The 13,249-nt window shown below is 49.0% G+C and overlaps 2 non-coding genes across 2 annotated transcripts; both read right to left on the reverse strand.

Annotated features, from left to right (window-relative positions):
* Window positions 1-10,903: 10,903 nt before the first annotated feature.
* trnad-guc (transfer RNA aspartic acid (anticodon GUC)) lies at window positions 10,904-10,975 on the reverse strand. Its single transcript has one exon. It is a non-coding gene; the product is annotated as a tRNA-Asp (tRNA).
* A 1,509-nt stretch (window positions 10,976-12,484) lies between these two features.
* On the reverse strand, window positions 12,485-12,556 carry trnad-guc (transfer RNA aspartic acid (anticodon GUC)). The gene has a single exon. It is a non-coding gene; the product is annotated as a tRNA-Asp (tRNA).
* Between the last annotated feature and the right edge of the window lie 693 nt (window positions 12,557-13,249).

Here is a 13,249-nt window from a genome sequence, read left to right on the forward strand (position 1 = left end):
ACCTCACAAAGCTCATCACTTTTCACACAGTCTACCTGAGTCAAAACCCCTAGCCTAGTCCGTGGCCCTAGCCAGATATCTTCATCAGACATGTTCATGACTCGGACTGGAAAAATGTGATTGCCCGATGAAACCAAAGTAGGCACAACAACCAAACCTCCAGGAACGGGGACACCCACAGACTCCAGCAACAAAAAAGAACCATCCTCACTCACGGTCCTGAGTCCCCTAGCCATAACTGTAGCAGCAGATGAAGCAGGTATATGGACTACATCCTTACCAGCTACCCTAGCGAAAGAGAGTCTGTCTGTTGCATGTACTGCATGAAGATGATTAAAAGCCTCTCTCCAGTTTGAGTCAAACCTCTCCTGCAGTGTGGTGCCAAACTCAGTGTGTACTAGCTCTCTGCATTTTTTGACAATGTTCATCCCTATTAGACCTGGAACAGAGGAAGAGTGTTCAGAATCTTTAACTATCAGAAAACCTCGCTCTGGGATAGTCAGACCCATGGCTTCTACATCAAGCTCCACATAGCCCATATAGGGTATGTCTAATCCATTAGCTGCAGTGATCTTTAACCACTCAAATGCCGGGTGAATGTCTTCACCTTTCACTGACAGGTGTTCCCTGAAAAAACTCTCAGAAATTGTACTGACCTGGCTACCAGTGTCAAGTAAGCAGGACACTGTAACACCTCGTAGTTTCACCTCAACAGTTTTACATTCTCCGACTGCACGCTCTAAGATCCTGCTTCTGTCTGGAGTCTCTTTTGGTGAGCCAGCTTCCTCCCCTCGAGTTGTGTGGCTCATGACAACTGAGGGTGCGAGTTTTCCTGCACTACATAAGAACTAGGTGTTGCGTCCCCTTGACCCCCTCTGGCCTGTGAGCATTTTCTTGCAATGTGACCTATGCCTCTACACTTGAAACAGATAGGCGGACCATCTGGTGTGAACTTTGGCTGGGGTCTAGGTCGTGGCTTGGGCTCTAGGAATGTCTGTTGAGTGCTGCGCTTACTCAGTTCACCTACAGCAAAGGCTAGATCAGCGAGTGTTTTGCCTAACTCTGCTAGCTGTTTTTCTTGATGGGCTACTGCTCTCCGAACATCATTTAATGCAATACCTTGGTCATTGTTTGTTTTAATAATAGAGCACTGGGTCTCCGGAACCTCTGATGTAACTTGGTTGCTCTTTATGACCCTGGGACGATGAGACCTGCTGTCCTCCATCTCCCACAGGAGGGCCTCGTTCCTCACATCTAGAAGACTGCTCTCTGGTTTGTCCCTAACCATTTTCCTGAGTTCACGCCTGAGTGCTGCTTCTCTTAAACCCTCAATAAACCGGTCTCTGAGCACAGTTTTCTCATTAGGTATTACATCTGTGGACTGTTTCACTACAGAGCTCAAAATCTGGGATAGTGCATGGGAGTAGTCACGGAGGTCTTCTCCATCAGTTTGGTTACGGTTGTAAAAGGTCTGCAAAAGCTGTGTGGAACTGCGCTTTTCCCCAAATGCATTGCTCAGGTAAGAGTATAAATCACTGGGCCCCACTGACTGACCCCTCATGCATAGTCGCACCTCTTCCAATGCAGGGCCATGCAATAGAGATAGTATATAGTCACATTGTTCTTCTGTTGTTTGCTCTCTGTATCTTAAAACCCTTTCAACCTCTTCAATAAACTCTTCGACAGATCTCCTGTCTGTACCACACTCCCCACTAAATGCTTGGATCTGGCGTTCTCTTGGAAAGTAGATGTATGAACGTGTGGGTGCACTGTTATCACTTGCTCTCTGAGCCCTTGCTTCACCATTTAACCTGGTGAGCTCATCTCGCAGTCTGGCAAGCTCTTGCATGGTGGTCTGCATTTCTTTTGTAGCACCTTCACCTATACCCATTATGCCACCTGAGGTGTGGCCATTATCATTACGTGAACTCCCTTCATCACCAGAATCACTAGACATAATGATATATTAATCTTTACTCAGTCCAGTATAAATGAGGATATTTAGTTCAAAACCTGGTTCAAGGATACTACAAAGACAGTCTTTAACTTGGAGCCTTGCTGGATCTTGGTCTTTGTAGCTGAAGTTAGCGCTGGAGTCCTCTGCGCTGGTACGGCTGAGTCGTGTGAAACAGGAAGCACCAGAACCTCTTAGATGCCCTCACGTCGTCTCTCGCTGGTCACCACCTCCACAGCAGGATGGCTTCAGACTCAACACCAACGGACGTCACCAGCAATCTTCACCACTGCTGTATTTTTCTTTAAGTAAAAATAAGCCACTCTGTTGCCAATTTTAAAAAAAAATGTTTTAGCTACACCCCACTCCTGGTACCAAAATTATGTAGCCCGTGGAATTAGATACCACACAGGACACAATTACTTCCGGGGTTCTTGTAGCTTTAATTTTATTGTTTGAACCTTCGAATGCAGATCGTTTTACTGAGTGCATACATTCCTGTGTCTTTCGAGCAAACAGCTCATAAATGTTCACAGATGTGGCAAGTTTAACAGAAAAGATTTTAAAAAGGGAAATAATAAATACAAAATACGGTGCAAAATACGGCAGTGGACTATGTACGTTAAACAGGGTTTAACAAAGACATGTGGAACTTCCTGAAGATCGCGCAACTTCTCACTCTGTCAGTTACCTTGTCATGCCTGCAATGGCGAACAGCGGTCGACGGCTCGCCCAAAATCACCGAACATCAACTCCAGTAGCGTTTACTACGGAGTCAGAGCCTCGTCACACCGCAATCTTCAGGCGCTCCACACAAGAAAAAAAGAAAGAATACCCAAGATGCACTTGGATAACTTGCACGGAGTTACAATAAAAGTCCGCCACTGCCACTTACTGGTCAAAACATGCAATGACAACCAAAACTATAAAAATACACTCACAATCTGCCTCAAAATTTAAATACATCAAATGACATTTTACATGGCTTGACAGTGTAACAATTACATATATTAACAGTTAAACTATACTAAATTTAAGTGGAAAATCATTTAACATATTTAACAGATTTACCACCCGGCTACATTTGTAAAAGTCCCGTTGTGTCCAACGTTGAAGTCATTGCAGTTCTCTTCTATTCTATTACCTTTCAAATTTAAGTTTCTTCGGCTGTTGAAACATCAGAGACCAAAGGAAACACAGAGAAATCCCAAAATGTATATAGAGGATCTAGAAATAGCAGAAAACTGTCCATATAAGGCCAAAAATAGCTATACCAAAATACTAGGTTTTAATTTAGGCAAAGAGGAAAGAACAGGGAGAGATATTAGATAGGTTTTTACTGTTGCCTTGGTTTGCTGTTGATTTAGTTTTCCCCAGCAAGAAGCAGACAGTCGCACTACTGCCATCGTTGAAGGAAACATAGGGAGAAGTCAACATGGTAACGACTCAAGTCATAAATTGATGTACCCTGCCCGTCGGGGAATTGAACCCCGGTCTCCTGCGTGACAGGCAGGGATACTAGCCACTATACTAACGAGGACTCTCTGCAACGGAAAACGTGGGCCTATTGTTGGCTCTTTACCGGACGGTATGCATATAGAGGACCAGAAAAGAGCTTAATGACAGCATAAGCAACGGATGAACTGAGTCGAGAGATATTCACCAGCAGTGAGTGGAAGTCTCCTTACATCGTGTCCTAACTGGAAGCGAATGTGTGACTATCGTGTCGCATCGGACACTCTGTCCACACTGAAACCGTCATGTAAGACACCGTGTCCCTATCAGCTTTGCGATCGAGAGCAGACTGGAGAAGTTTCTCGTCCGTGACATAGCGCTTTTCAACGCGGGGGACATCAAGTAAATAAAACAGGGCATCCAACAACATTTCAGCTGAAAACAACCCACTGCATCGTCCACTACAGCGCTGCGTCATTTGAGGCCATTTGGGAAATTTTTGTAAAAAATAAAGCAGTCAAACTAATTAGTTCCTGACGCTCCCTGCCGTCGCATTCAGTTAGGACACAATGTTTGTGAAACTCTATGTGATAACCGTTTTGCCAGACTTCTCTTGGACCCATAACACACCTGCAAATTACTGTGTGGTACCTTTGACACTCTTAAAGAGACTTTTTCCCATGTAAAACGAGCTAGCCAGGAGTCGAAGCTAGAATCTTCTGATCCGTAGTCAGACGCGTTATCCATTGCGCCACTAGCCCATAGATGGCACCTCTGTCTGTTCAATTCAACTCACACATATTGCACACAGATGGCTTTTGACTGGAAAAATACTCTTTCAACTGTTATGCTTTACTGCACGGCGCCTTGAGGTCTAACCAAACTTTCAGTTATAATGGCACGATAGCATGTTGTGCATGGAAATGCATGGGCACTTAATTATTTTTCACTTAAATTACTCCCAATGCGAAAGTCCTTCATAGAACCATATATTCACAACAACCACTACCATGCCCGGGATTCAAACCCGGTTTGCTGCGCATGCAGCGCAGAGAACTAAACACCGTACCACCACCACCACAACCACTGTACAGCACACTACCAATCTTTACACAAAACCGTAAACTGTTTAAAACTGTGCACAAGACAAATTGTGTCTGCACATCACTTTCTCCGTTTATATTTCTCTTGATCTGATGTTGTACAACCTTTGTAAAATTCCTGTTGTGTCCAACGTTGAAGTCATTGTGTTAGGGCTCGGTCTGTTGACCAACCTGGCAACCAGCAATGAGAGCGGGGGAGGGGCGCGTCTGAAACACCTGCAGCCTGCCTACTCGTTTACCACTCTAGTATAAGTTTGTTTGCTTTCCAGAACTCGTCGCGAGTTCGTCCTGAACAGTCCCGTGAGTAAATTCTTCGTCTCGAGTTTTGTGACATTTCTGTGTCTCCCGGTGGAGTACAGATTGTAGTATTCTCCGTGTTTTTGCTTGTTTGATTATTCCCTTGTGTCAGTTCTCCTTGAGAGCTTGTTCGGAGAGGAACTCTTTTTGTGTTTTCCCCATTGGATTTTCCCATCGTGATTTTCTAGTTGAGATCAAGTTTTTGATATTCTAATTTCTCCCCTCTCACTGTGGATCTTATTACTCGGTTGGACTTCTACCTTAAAGGAGCAGTTTGTGTTTTTTCCCCTTTCGGACTTTAAAGGAGCAGTTTGTGTTTTTTCCCTTTCGGACTTTAAAGGAGCAGTTTACGTTTTTTCCCTTTCGGACTTTAAAGGAGCAGTTTACTTTTTTTCCTTTTCGGATTAAGGGGGCAGTTTACGTTTTCCCATTTTTAAGAAGCTATTCTCAAGTTCCGCCTGAAGCGCCTCCCCCTTCTGTCCAGGCCCGGCCGGCTCTCCTCTACGAGTCCTGCCAGGTTGGTGCTTTACTTTGTCTTGTGTTGTCGCTATTGGGTTCGTTCTACAAACCTTAACAGTACGAACTCGCCTTCACTATGAACCCAGACAACCCAGATGCCAATCCTGTCCAGGCTGCTCTCTATAAGCAGATTCAGCTTACAGCCTCCCACGGCCAGCAACTACAAGAGGCCGCTGTTGCCATGCAGGGCCTCCGGGCTCAGGTGCAACCCCTCCAGGCTTCGGTGGATTCTCTTTCGGCCCAGCAAGCGGCGCTCGCGAGCCAACAAGAGGAGGTTCTTAAGCAGTTGCAAACTCTCACAGCGGCTATCACCATCCAGCCAGCTGTCCCACCAGTTCCGGCCGCCCCTCCTCCAGCAGTGCCCGCAGCCGTTGCCTTAGACAATCCTACCGTTTATGTTTCGGATTTCCGGGAGCCCAGTATCTCCAATCCCAGGCCTTTTGATGGCAACTTTGAGACCTGTGCCACGTTCATCATGCAGTGTGAGCTTGTCTTCGCCCACCATTCCAGGGGGTTCACCACAGATGCTGCAAAAGTTGCTTACGTGACTAACCTGCTGACTGGCCGCGCTGCTCAGTGGGCCACTGCTTCCTGGTCCATGGGGGCCAGTTTCTGCTCTTCCTACGATGACTTTGTGGCTGAGCTTCGGAAGGTATTCCATCATCCAGTGTACGGTCAGGATCCGGGTGTCCGATTGAGCAGGATCCAGCAGGGCAGTGGCAGTGTCACTGACTACTCAGTCGAGTTCAGGCTGGCTGCGGCTGAGAGTGGCTGGAACGACCAGTCACTTCGGGTAACCTTCCGTAGGGGCCTCAGCGATGCCGTCAAGGATCAGCTAGCCACCCGGGAGGATCCTACCTCTCTCGACGACCTTATCAGCCTTGCCATCCGCATCGATGGACGTCTCCGCGAGAGAAGGCGCGAGCGAGGTCTACGGGGAACCGTTTCTACCTCTCAGCCATCCAGAGCTTCCGAAGGGGGCTCTTCTTCGTCGCACTCCACTTCCCCTGTGGCAAGCCTCTCCTCCTCCCAGACAGTGACAGAGGAGGAACCTATGCAGCTTGGGCGTACACGACTGACTCCCGCTGAACGTGAGGCCCGGTTCAAGGCAGGTCTCTGTCTTTACTGCGGTCTTAAGGGACACCGGATCAGCGAGTGTCCTACGCGGCCAAAAGATTAGGCTCACTGGGACCCCGGGAGATCCTAGTGAGCCGTCTTTCCTGTTCCCGCCATCCTGCTCCGGCTAACCATCTTGTGAGCGTTACCCTGGCTTGGGCAGACCAGCGGCTCACTGTAGGCGCACTCATCGATTCGGGAGCTGATGGGTGTTTCTTGGACTCTACGTTTGCTGCTCAAGCTAACATTCCATGTGAGGAATTGGAGAGGCCAATAGAGGCCTTTGCTCTGGATGAGCGCCGCCTGGCCAGTGTTACCCGACAGTCCTGTCCCGTGTCTCTCACTATTGCTGGAAACCATGTGGAGAGCCTTCAGTTCTTCGTCATCCAGTCTCCCTTAGTTCCTGTGATCTTGGGGCGTCCCTGGTTGGCTCAGCATGAGCCACACATTGCTTGGTCGTCTGGTAACATTTTGGAGTGGAGCTCCTCCTGTCACGCCCGGTGTCTTCAGGCCGCACCTGGTCCAGCAGTCCAGACTGTTCCGATTGCCCCTCCTCCCGATCTTTCCTCTGTTCCTCCCGAGTATCATGATCTCGGGGAGGTCTTCAGCAAGACGCGGGCTCAGTCTCTCCCTCCGCATCGGCCATATGATTGTGCTATCAACCTCCGTCCTGGGGCCTCTCTCCCTAGCAGTCGTCTTTACAGCCTTTCCATCCCCGAGAAGGCTGCTATGGACGATTACATTTCAGAATCGTTGGCGGCAGGGCTCATCCGACCCTCATCCTCCCAGGTGGCAGCTGGTTTCTTTTTCGTTAAGAAGAAGGATGGTGGTCTCCGACCCTGCATTGATTATCGCCAACTCAACGACATCACCATCAAGAATAAATACCCCCTGCCTCTGATGAGCTCCACCCTCGAACCCCTGACCCAGGCGACTGTCTTCACTAAGCTGGATCTCCGGAACGCCTACCATCTCGTTCGGATCCGGAAAGGGGACGAGTGGAAGACAGCCTTTAAGACTCCCCGTGGTCATTATGAGTACCTGGTAATGCCGTTCGGCCTCACCAACGCCCCGGCGGTGTTCCAGGCACTCATGAATGACATCCTTCGCGACATGCTCGACCAATTCGTTGTCGTCTACCTTGATGACATCCTCATCTTCTCCAGGTCCCTCGAGGAGCATGTCCAGCACGTGCGGCAGGTTCTCGAACGCCTCCTTCGTAACCGGCTGTTCGTCAAGGCTGAGAAATGCCTGTTCCATTCTGAGTCAGTGGACTACTTAGGTTTTATCGTGGAGGGAGGCAAGACTCGAGCTGATCCTCGCAAGATCAAAGCGGTGGTGGAATGGCCGGATCCTAAGTCACGTAAGGAACTGCAGAGCTTCCTCGGGTTCGCGAACTTTTACAGGAGGTTCGTCCGAAACTACAGCTCTGTAGCAGAACCCCTCACCCGTCTAACCTCCCCCTCTCAGCCGTTCGTCTGGTCCCCAGCTGCTCGCTCTGCATTTCTGTCGCTCAAGGAGAGGTTCACCAGTGCCCCCGTCCTACTCCATCCCGATCCCAAGCGGCAGTTCATAGTTGAGGTGGACGCTTCGGACACCGGATTGGGGGCTGTGCTCTCCCAACGATCAGAGGCCGACCAGAAGGTTCATCCTTGCGCGTTCTTCTCCCGCCGGTTCCTTCCCGCCGAGGAGAACTACGATGTTGGTAATCGGGAGCTTCTCGCTGTAGTGGCTGCACTTGAGGAATGGCGCCATTGGCTGGAGGGGGCAGAGCATCCATTTACCATCTGGACTGATCATAAGAACCTGACGTTCATCCGGGCAACCAAACGTCTCAATGGTCGGCAGGCACGGTGGGCCAGCTTCCTCAGTCGGTTCGACTTCACACTGACTTATCGTCCTGGCTCCCGCAACACCAAGGCAGATGCTCTGTCTCGTCAACACCTTAAGGAACCTGTAACGGTGGAACCAAGTCCCGTCCTCCCTGAGACCAAGGTCGTTGGCGTGGTGACCTGGGGCCTTGAAACGGTGGTCAAGCGCGCCTTGCGCTCCAGTCCAGCCCCGAGCAACGTGCCGCCTCGCCGACTGTTTGTTCCGGACTCAGTGAGGTCTCGGGTCCTCAAATGGGGCCACACCAGTCAGCTCGCTTGCCACCCTGGAGTCCACCGCACTTTCACTTTCATAGCTCGACGGTTCTGGTGGCCCACTATGAGGAGGGACGTCAAGGAGTTCGTCATGGCCTGCACCATCTGTGCCCGCAGCAAGGCCTCTCACCAGGCACCGGCTGGTCTGCTGCAGCCCCTTCCTATTCCCAGTCGGCCCTGGTCCCATGTGGCGTTGGATTTTGTCTCTGGACTTCCTCCGTCTCAGGGCAACACAGTGATCCTGACGGTGGTGGATCGCTTCAGCAAGGGTGTTCACCTGGTGGCTTTGCCTAAGCTTCCTTCTGCTTCAGAAACCGCTGACCTCCTGATGAGCCACGTCTTCCGTTTGCATGGACTTCCCAAGGACATTGTGTCAGACAGAGGGCCCCAGTTTGTTTCCCGTGTGTGGCGTGCTTTCTGCAAGGGGTTGGGCGCCTCGGTCAGCCTTTCGTCGGGATATCATCCGCAGACTAACGGACAGACTGAGAGGATGAACCAGAGTGTGGAATCTGCTCTCCGTTGCGTCGCTGCCAAGAAGCCAACCTCCTGGAGTCAGTTTCTCCCCTGGGTCGAGTATGCGGTCAACTCCCTGGTCAGCTCCACCACCGGCCTCTCGCCCTTTGAGGCATCCCTGGGTTACCAGCCGCCCGTCTTCTCTGCACAGGAGTCCGAAGTGGAGGTTCCCTCCGTGCAGACTCATCTGGACCGCTGTCGTCGTGTCTGGGAGATCACCAGGGCTGCGCTGCTCCGTGCTACGGAACGTGCCAGACGAGGAGCTAACCGTCGCCGATCCACAGCACCAGCTTACCAACCCGGACAGAGAGTCTGGCTGTCCACCAAGGATCTCCCCCTTCAGTCCTCTGCCAAGAAGCTGAATCCCCGGTTCGTTGGACCCTTCGAGATCCAGGAAGTACCCAGTCCTGCAGTTGTGCGTCTTAAGCTCCCGGCCTCCATGAAGATCCATCCGGTTTTTCATGTGTCCCGAGTAAAGCCTGTCTCCGAGAGCCCCCTTATGCCTCCGGCCCCAGCTCCGCCTCCCCCTGAGATTGTGGATGGGCATCCACAGTGGAAGGTCCGTCGGCTGATGGACGTCCGACGCAGGGGACGGGGGTTCCAGTATTTGGTTGACTGGGAGGGCTATGGGTTGGAGGAACGAAGCTGGGTATCCCGCCAGCTCATCATGGACCCTGGTCTGCTCGCTGAGTTCTATCGCCGTCACCCTGACAAGCCTGGCAGGTCGCCTGGTGGCTCCCGTAGAGGGGGGGGGGGTACTGTTAGGGCTCGGTCTGTTGACCAACCTGGCAACCAGCAATGAGAGCGGGGGAGGGGCGCGTCTGAAACACCTGCAGCCTGCCTACTCGTTTACCACTCTAGTATAAGTTTGTTTGCTTTCCAGAACTCGTCGCGAGTTCGTCCTGAACAGTCCCGTGAGTAAATTCTTCGTCTCGAGTTTTGTGACATTTCTGTGTCTCCCGGTGGAGTACAGATTGTAGTATTCTCCGTGTTTTTGCTTGTTTGATTATTCCCTTGTGTCAGTTCTCCTTGAGAGCTTGTTCGGAGAGGAACTCTTTTTGTGTTTTCCCCATTGGATTTTCCCATCGTGATTTTCTAGTTGAGATCAAGTTTTTGATATTCTAATTTCTCCCCTCTCACTGTGGATCTTATTACTCGGTTGGACTTCTACCTTAAAGGAGCAGTTTGTGTTTTTTCCCCTTTCGGACTTTAAAGGAGCAGTTTGTGTTTTTTCCCTTTCGGACTTTAAAGGAGCAGTTTACTTTTTTTCCTTTTCGGATTAAGGGGGCAGTTTACGTTTTCCCATTTTTAAGAAGCTATTCTCAAGTTCCGCCTGAAGCGCCTCCCCCTTCTGTCCAGGCCCGGCCGGCTCTCCTCTACGAGTCCTGCCAGGTTGGTGCTTTACTTTGTCTTGTGTTGTCGCTATTGGGTTCGTTCTACAAACCTTAACACATTGCAGTTCTCTTCTGATCTATTACCTTTCAAATTTAAGTTCCTTTGCCTAAATTAAAACCTAGTATTTTGGTATAGCTATTTTTGGCCTTTTATGGACAGTTTTCTCCTATTTCTAGATCCTCTATATAAAGTTTTGGATTTCTCTGTGTTTACTTTTGCCTCTGATGTTTCAACAGCCAAAGAGGAAAGAGCAGGCAGAGATATTAGATAGGTTTTTACTGTTGCCTTGGTTTGCTGTTGATTTAGTTTTCCCCAGCAAGAAGCAGGCAGTCGCACTCCTGCCATCGTTGAATAAAACATAAGAAGAAGTCAACATGCTAACGACTCAAGTCATAAATTGATGTACCCTCCCCGTCGGGGAATTGAACCCCGGTCTCCTGCGTGACAGGCAGGGATACTAGCCACTATACTAACGAGGACTCTCTGCAATGGAAAACGTGGGCCTATTGTTGGCTCTTTACCGGACGGTATGCATATAGAGGACCAGAAAAGAGCTTAATGACAGCATAAGCAACGGATGAACTGAGTCGGGAGATATTCACCAGCAGTGAGTGGAAGTCTCCTTACATCGTGTCCTAACTGGACGCGAATGTGTGACTATCATGTCGCATCGGACACTCTGTCCACGCTGAAACGGTCATGTAAGAAACCGTGTCCCTATCAGCTTTGCGATCGAGAGCAGACTGGAGAAGTTTCTCGTCCGTGACATAGCGCTTTTCAACGCGAGGGACATCAAGTAAATAAAACAGGGCATCCAACAACATTTCAGCTGAAAACAACCCACTGCATCGTGCACTACAGCGCTGCGTCATTTGAGGCCATTTGGGAAATTTTTGTAAAAGATAAAGCAGTCAAACTAATTAGTTCCTGACGCTCCCTGCCGTCGCATTCAGTTAGGACACAATGTTTGTGAAACTCTATGTGATAACCGTTTTGCAAGACTTTTCTTGGAACCATAACACACCTACAAATTACTGTGTGGCAACTTGGACACTCTTAAAGAGACTTTTTCCCATGTAAAACGAGCTAGCGAGGAGTCGAAGCTAGAATCTTCTGATGCGTAGTCAGACGCGTTATCCATTGCGCCACTAGCCCATAGATGGCACCTCTGTCTGTTCAATTCAACTCACACATATTACACACACATGGCTTTTGACTGGAAAAGTTGTCTTTCAACTGTTATGCTTTACTGCACGGCGCCTTGAGGTCTAACCAAACTTTCAGTTATAATGGCACGATAGCATGTTGTGCATGGAAATGCATGGGCACTTAATTATTTTTCACTTAAATTACTCCCAATGCGAAAGTCCTTCATAGAACCATAAATTCACAACAACCACTACCATGCCCGGGATTCAAACCCGGTTTGCTGCGCATGCAGCGCAGAGAACGAAACACCGTACCACCACCACCACAACCACTGTACAGCACACTACCAATCTTTACACAAAACCGTAAACTGTTTAAAACTGCGCACAAGACAAATTGTGTTTGCACATCACTTTCTCCGTTTATATTTCTCTTTATCTGATGTTGCACAACCTTTGTAAAAGTCCCGTTGTGTCCAACGTTGAAGTCATTGCAGTTCTCTTCTATTCTATTACCTTTCAAATTTAAGTTTCTTCGGCTGTTGAAACATCAGAGACCAAAGGAAACACAGAGAAATCCCAAAATTTATATAGAGGATCTAGAAATAGCAGAAAACTGTCCATATAAGGCCAAAAATAGCTATACCAAAATACTAGGTTTTAATTTAGGCAAAGAGGAAAGAACAGGGAGAGATATTAGATAGGTTTTTACTGTTGCCTTGGTTTGCTGTTGATTTAGTTTTCCCCAGCAAGAAGCAGACAGTCGCACTACTGCCATCGTTGAAGGAAACATAGGGAGAAGTCAACATGGTAACGACTCAAGTCATAAATTGATGTACCCTCCCCGTCGGGGAATTGAACCCCGGTCTCCTGCGTGACAGGCAGGGATACTAGCCACTATACTAACGAGGACTCTCTGCAATGGAAAACGTGGGCCTATTGTTGGCTCTTTACCGGACGGTATGCATATAGAGGACCAGAAAAGAGCTTAATGACAGCATAAGCAACGGATGAACTGAGTCGGGAGATATTCACCAGCAGTGAGTGGAAGTCTCCTTACATCGTGTCCTAACTGGACGCGAATGTGTGACTATCATGTCGCATCGGACACTCTGTCCACGCTGAAACGGTCATGTAAGAAACCGTGTCCCTATCAGCTTTGCGATCGAGAGCAGACTGGAGAAGTTTCTCGTCCGTGACATAGCGCTTTTCAACGCGAGGGACATCAAGTAAATAAAACAGGGCATCCAACAACATTTCAGCTGAAAACAACCCACTGCATCGTCCACTACAGCGCTGCGTCATTTGAGGCCATTTGGGAAATTTTTGTAAAAAATAAAGCAGTCAAACTAATTAGTTCCTGACGCTCCCTGCCGTCGCATTCAGTTAGGACACAATGTTTGTGAAACTCTATGTGATAACCGTTTTGCAAGACTTTTCTTGGAACCATAACACACCTACAAATTACTGTGTGGCAACTTGGACACTCTTAAAGAGACTTTTTCCCATGTAAAACGAGCTAGCGAGGAGTCGAAGCTAGAATCTTCTGATGCGTAGTCAGACGCGTTATCCATTGCGCCACTAGCCCATAGATGGCACCTCTGT

The sequence above is a fragment of the Lampris incognitus genome, chromosome 3, assembly GCF_029633865.1.
Source record: "Lampris incognitus isolate fLamInc1 chromosome 3, fLamInc1.hap2, whole genome shotgun sequence".
Classification (NCBI taxonomy): Eukaryota; Metazoa; Chordata; class Actinopteri; order Lampriformes; family Lampridae; genus Lampris; species Lampris incognitus.